General features: G+C 36.9%; 1 protein-coding gene across 18 annotated transcripts in view; it reads left to right on the top strand.

The window, feature by feature from the left end:
* The window catches only part of LOC106884018 (uncharacterized), a 1,573,201-nt gene that overhangs the window by 1,330,524 nt on the left and 235,177 nt on the right, over nucleotides 1-7,500 (top strand). The window lies entirely within an intron of this gene.

A 7,500-nucleotide genomic window follows, 5' to 3' on the forward strand; every position in this document is an offset into this window, starting at 1 on the left:
TTGTCTATCTAAGTCAACCTTCGCCACCACCACTCCTACCAATGCCAACAAAACAACCATGAACACTAAAACCAATACAACCAATGCCATTACCAAAGCAACAACCTTTTAATGATTAACAACAGAACAAGGCAACCGACTCCGTCTAAAATAAAGACAAGAGCATGAGATTTAGTACCGGAGTTTATTTTATATATTAAATGAAATAATACAATTTAACCACCACCACTAACAACAATACCACCCACCACCAGTTCTAAAACCAATACAAACAATTTAACTAACTGGCAGCAACAATAATAGTCTCAGTAGAATAGCAATGCCATTCGCTAAATATCTTCTATCAACACAACGATGTAAATGCGTAAGCGCTTTTGTGCGTGGGTGTGAGCAGAGTGACATTTTTATGGTTCAAGTCTGAGGTGCAAAAGGCAAAGAATCATGAACTTGGTAACCCTTCAGCTAATTGAAATCATATAGAACTTCCTCCCATCTCCAAACAGTATTTTCGTGGTAATTATTTTTTCACTACATAATTTTGGGGTATAATTGTTGATCGTCGCAACTATTGGATTTATCGGTAGTTCGAGGCGCCATCTAGTAAAAGAAACCATCAAGTGAAACAGAAGCTAGTAGGGCGTAAAGGCCCGTAGAAATATTACGTTGGATGTTCAGCTCGATACTTGAATTGGAATTTATATGATTGAAAATGTCAGTCACATTATCAAAACATTAAAGTTTATAATTTCTATAGCGAGAACAATACCTGACAATAGATAAACAGTGAAGAGCTAAAGAATTTACTCCGTTAACTCTTCGGGTTATTTTTCGTAGTCCTAATGCTTAAAATGGAACCGTTCAATCGGGCATCAGACTTGTAGTAAAAGGAAATACCATTGCTTTTAGAGGCTGGTACTAATTATCCTGAGCAAGAGAAACAAATTGATAGCTGAAGAGGGTTATGCAGTTGAGTATGCATACAATATTGAAACTACACCTTTCTAGAAGCTAAGCTTTACTGAAACGTTTTTCTCGGAGAGAAAAATCACTACCAGGATATAAAGCCTTCACAATTCATCTGAGGCGTCTTCTGCAAGGAAATGCCGCCGGTGATATGAAACTATAGACCTTAGTCATGTACCACTACAAACATCCAAGAGATTTTAAATGTTGCGCAGATTTTAATTTATTACTGATTTGACATTCAAATTAGAAGGCATGAATGACTAAGAGCTTTTTCGGAGAATGGTCCAATTTTTTCTTGCGCTGAAGAAATGTACTGTGGCAACATATTTCCAACAAAACATTGCTCCTTTTAGAAAATGAGCAAGCTAACCAGGGAGTTTAAATCAGCTGATAATGTGCAAATAGAATTATTCTCAAGAAGACATTTTCTTTAGCTCCGTCAATGAATCAAGTTATATCTAACTTTAAGACATATTAAATGAGAAGTACTTCATAATAACGTATGAAAGCAATTGGCAGGGAAGATATACTTCCAGTTCGAGGTTTCTGGCAGACGTTCAACATAACAGATCCTATGGATAACACAGACTAATCATGAGATGTAGTGAAAACCTTGTGTATAAATGGAAAAATATAGGGCCATCTGTGACTTTACGACTTTTCCACAATTACAATATTTACATCAGATTCGGAAAGATTTCTAATAACTGCACATGATACAGAGTTTAAAGAAATCATAGAGGGTGATGTGGCTAGTTACTTATGTTCCATAACGAAATTATGGGACATGACCAACTAATATAGTTTCCATGAAAGCAAGATTAGAATATGGATGAAAATGCGGAAATTCTACAAACACCTTTATATTAACAAGTCTAGGATATTTACCCTCCATGGACAAAAACCCCTGAGGAGAACAGATGATGATTTAAAACTTCTTAATATAGTGGAGAGGGGGTTATTAACCAAAGGGGTAATAGTCTAAGAGAGTAGTTGTCGTCGGGGAGAATTGCCCTATGGGGGGGCGGGAAATTGTCCTAAGGAGTAATTTGTCCTGTATGATATTAACAGTAAAGGATATTGCATAAAGTTTGGGAGTTATAGATTAAGGATTTTATCAGCAATGTCTTAAAGAATTTGCTGATAGATACCTTAATCGCGAACGTAATGTGAAAATTACAAAAGGAGTTTACACTGAGCTGTAAAATGAGATGATAAACCACAAACCCCAATTATGTTGGATAAGTTCTTCGCGCCTCAACTACATGGAGATGGCGATGGGTTATAAGATAGAAGTTAGTGACCCTCATTCTTTACCTAGCTCTCATTCCATCACTATCTTGTGTACGGCTGCTTCCATGGATAAACTTTTCTACACACAATCCTCCTAGACTCATTCCAAAAATGCTATAGCTGTAATTAGCAATGTTTCATTAGCCAACATGCTGCCAACATATTTCAAGAAGATGTGGAATCATTACAATGTCTTGCGCTGTGACAATGGATCTATACTTGGCTCTCATTCTATTTCAGTTATATCTAGAGGAAATACATGCCACAGATAATACTATCATCTCTATATTACTCGTTCCCCATTTTAAGCATTAAGTCCGATGCAGAATCTTTTCACCCCGAAAATGGAGCACCAGAAAATTTCTTAAGCACCCACTTGCTTCCTTCAAATACCAGACAACCTACCGAATATCAGTCGCATAAATTTCAACAGTCCACCAGGACTTTCTCATTATATTTCCCTTCCTAAGTTATAGAAACAACATTTTTATGTATATATGCGTGTATATATGTTTGTATGTATGTATGTGTGTATGTATGTATGTATGTATGTATGTATGTATACGATTGTGCGCATGTGTGTACAGTGCGTTTTTATCTCCGTATTTTATTACTTACACTTGATCCGTTAACTTGAAAAAGGACATTAATAAATGTGAAAATTACTCAAGTAATACCCAGGCAACTGACCCAAATATCAACAGAATAACCAAGAGTTTAAACTTCAAACGACACTTGCTAATCTATAAAGAAGTTGAGAATAAAAAGGAAATATAAATGAAAGAATTATACAGATATTGCAGAGAAATGATTCATTATTTGCATCGGATATATGTTTCTGTATGTAAAGAAATAAAAATATGAATAGATATTAAACTTAGGGAGATATGGAGATATATTTGTATGTCATGAATATGCACATATGCATATATACGCACATTCATTCATAAATACATTCATACAACATACATAAATACGTACTTTCTTGTACAGATGTATATATTCTTATTTATGGAATGAAATGAAAGATTTTTTTAAAAAAAGGATATAAGAAATTCCGAACTGCGTAGAAACACCGCCCAACATCAACCGATACATCTGTAACTCCATCTCCCAACGAGCCTAGCTCTTACTGTCCACAATAAATATTTTCTAGTCATTACATCACGTAACTGTATATCTGCAGTAGTCTGGCTATCTATTTTTTTCTTTACATGTGTCAACCCGCAAAATTTTAAACTCAATATCAGCCACATTGATCTACAGAACCAACAAGTGACCTATCGAGTGTAATCAAAATCCGACATCATCCAGACCAAATATTTCCCTTTCAGCAGCCCCACAGTTTATCTAAACCCTGTAAATGAACTCGGAACATTGGGCCTCCAACCAGGCCTTTGGCGATACCTTAAAGCCAGGAACATTTCAGCAACCCCTCGTACACACACACACACATGTATGTATGTATATATATATATATATATAATATGCGCATTTTATTTGATTGCAGCTCTGTGTACGTGAAGCAACAGAGTGCATTGTTAAGTGGAATTATTCTTGCATTCTATTGAAAGATTTGATTACCATCAGTTCGATGCTTCGAAGCAGAACCGTCGCATTAGAATCACGGCTAACTGAGAAATGATATGGCGACGAAGATTCTAAGATTACAGTCAAAGTAGAACCGATGATTTCTCTAAATACGTTTAGCGATTTTTCAACGCTAACGATGTTGAGCAAAACTCATGTATGGGAAATGTTTATTTTCTATTTGCATACACGAAAGGTGAACATACATTTTGTCTGAAATATCGAACGCTCATTGATTTGGACAGATCATATTTGCTCATTAATATGATTATAACATTTTTTGTTTATACGTAAATATCATTATTTTCAATATAATAATACATATTATTGAAATGAACTTTCCATGCTCAAAAACTTACCAAAGTCTTTAGCAGCTTTAGGTTTATAACACAAATATTAAAAAAAACAGCACCTGCTAACAAATCACAGTCATAAAGTTCTGAACGTAAAATCCATAATAAATTTATTTTGCCGTTTGTTTGCCAGCTGCACACATCAGAAATATACGTATTATAACAAGATCGAGCCCCGTCACCAGACTTTTGTGCCTGGAGATACTTCAGAACATCTGTGTGGGCACTGATTTGTAATAACTCTAAAGAGGAGATTCGAATTATGTGCATCATTAAAAAGGGGAGGGTACTCTATTGAATAGTGTGGAGTCGGTACCGTTCAGTGCATCCCCTTAGAGGCGAGCATAATAGAATCTCCGTATTATTTAAATGTGTTGAATTCGTGATACACTAAATACAAAACTAGAGCTATATTCTTGAAAATAATAAAGAAATTAGTGGTAACGTTGATGTACTTGCCTACGAAGTGTTTTGATCTAAGACCTTATGCTGAAGATAAAAATAACTACAGCATTAAAGTCACATAGTAACAATTCAAGAGCACACAACTTCAAAATGGTTAGCTTCACTTAAACATTTTTTTAATTGGCATTAGATTTTTCGTCGTACCAAGTCAGTGACACAGTTCCATAAATCGTGGTACTCCGTCGGTTACGACAACGAGGGTTCCAGTTGATCCGATCAACGGAATAGCCTGCTTATGAAAGTAACGTGCAAGTGTGTGAGCACTCCACAGACACGTGTACCCTTACCGTAGTTCTTGGAGAGATTCAACGTGGATCTGTTGTACCTTTAAAATACAGGTACAGCAGAAACAGGAAGAAAGAGTGAGAGAAAGTTGTGGTGAAAGAATACAGCAGTGTTCACCACCACCCACTGCCGGAACCTCGTGGATGTCTAGGTGTTCACGCTCAATGATCACTCACAACAACCGGTCTGGGAATCGAAACCTTGATCCTACGACTGCCTGTCCGCTGCCCTAACTACTGGGCCATTGCGTCTCCACATGTTCCATAAATGTTTCAGTAGTCATAATGTTTTAGTAGTCTTTATGCGGTTTTCAATGGCTAGTATGTATCTTCCACACTGTAATTGCCCATGCTAATTTTATTAGGTTCTCTTTTAGATTCGAAACTTTAAAATATGTTAAAATAAATGTACACGCATCAGTAAACATGCCTCTAAGAAGCAGGAACACAGACACATTCACGCACAAATGTCACGCTCATGGCGCACAAGACGAAACACGTACGTACACGCGTGCATACACACTCATGAATACACACACATGAATACGTATATTTACATATACATAACTAGCAAAGTCATATTTCCAATGACTGTCTTATCATGTTGCCTTCTAATGCATAAATTTACACAAGAAAGCAGCATTTCGTCCGTCTTTACGTTCTAATCTCAAATGCCACCGAAGTCGGTTTTGCCTTTCATCCTTTCGGGTCCGATAAAATAAAAGCCAGTTGAGCGGTAGGGTTGATGTAATCGATTTGTCTCTTCATTCGAAATTGCTGGCATTGTGCTAAAATTTAAAACCGATGCATACTTACCTACATACATACATACATACATGCAAACGTTCATACAAGCATACAGACACACCGTTCGGTAGAGGCATCTACACACACACACACACACACACACACACACATATATATATGAAGAGAGAGAGGAATGGATACATAAATACATAGACAGACAGACTGACAGACTGACAGACAGACATACAGACTGACATACAGACAGACAGATCGACGCAGACGTGGATGTGTGGTAAGAAATTTGCTTCCCAACCAAATATATCCATGTTAAAACTTTCCCAGTAATACCTGTTCAGCGATTCCTTCCCGAGATGTTCTTACCACTTGCCCGTAGCGTCGGAGCTATGTTCTTGCAATGCGAAGAATTAGCTGTTCTGTCTGTAATGCCTTTCTGATATCCGGGCTACGAAATATATCCAGTAACGTGCCTCTCAAAACCTTCCGATGTACCCCACCACGGCCGCTTCTATTGTGTGTGTGTGTGTGTGTGTGTGTGTGTGTGTGCGTGCGCGTGTGTGTGTGTATGTGTATGTGTGTGTGTGTGTGTGTGTGTGTGTGTGTGGACATTATTTACATTATTTATATCATTTACATTTGACGAATATTTGTGTTCATCTTGTTTCTTGTTCACACAACGGTCTCGGCTGATATACCCTCCAACCTTCATCGGCTGTGATAGATAGATATAAATATGTTTATGTGTGTGTGTGTGTCTGTGTGTGTGTGTGTGTGTGTGTGTGTCTGTGTGTGTGTGTGTGTTCGTGTGCGTGTGTGTTTGTAGTGCATTTAACATATCATTGCGTTTTTATGCTTTTGTTTAGGCCATCACACACAAGCGCACATTCAAGGAAGCAGGCAGATACACACGCACGCTCATATTTATATATACGTCCATGCATGACTGCTTCTGTCTTATAAACGTATATTGTTGTACGTTTGTCTTTAATACAATGGGAAGCGAATGTCCTGTCATATTCTACGAGAAGGAAGAAATATATATATTCAAAAATGTATTCATATATTCATCGTTGGTCAATGATCTTTGATGACCGTTTCCAGCAAGGCTTACTGACGTCTACTGTGGTCCAGCCCAGTAGCTGGAACTATTACAATAATAAAGCGTCAGAATTTCTGATTAGATTTAGAAAAAATAAAAACAAACAAACAAAGGAAAGCATATAAAAGTAAGGTGAAAGAAACTAGTCATAAGACGTGAAGTAAGATATGCTCACAGACATACACATGGAGAGAGAAGGGAGAGAGAGAACAATAAAGAGATATACACACTCAAAGAGAGAAAGAAAAAAGAAAGTAAAAGAAACACAATACACAAACACACAAGGAGAGGGAAGAGAGAGAAAGAAAAAAGGAAACAGAAAGAAATATAGATACACACACATAGATAGATAGTTAGAGAGCAAGAGAGTGAGAGAGAGAGAGAGCGAGAGAGAGAGAGCGGGGGGGAGAAATAAATGCGTACACTATACGCGCACACAAACATATGGACAGAAAATAAGTGAATGAGGGAGAGCAAGATATTAAATAAATAAAAGGAAGAAAGACATACAGAAAAATATAAGTGAAAGAAACAAATGAACTGTTTTCAGGCGAATGTAAAAATCCAAGAATAAACTGCTGCCACTGACTCACTTGATGTGAAATACTTCTAAATATGCTCTTATGGCAACAAAGGATATAAATAAGAACAGACGAGAAATTATTCTAAGACAAAAACAGTTAAA

Source organism: Octopus bimaculoides, chromosome 1 (assembly GCF_046866305.1).
Source record: "Octopus bimaculoides isolate indiv1 chromosome 1, ASM4686630v1, whole genome shotgun sequence".
NCBI classification, from domain to species: Eukaryota; Metazoa; Mollusca; class Cephalopoda; order Octopoda; family Octopodidae; genus Octopus; species Octopus bimaculoides.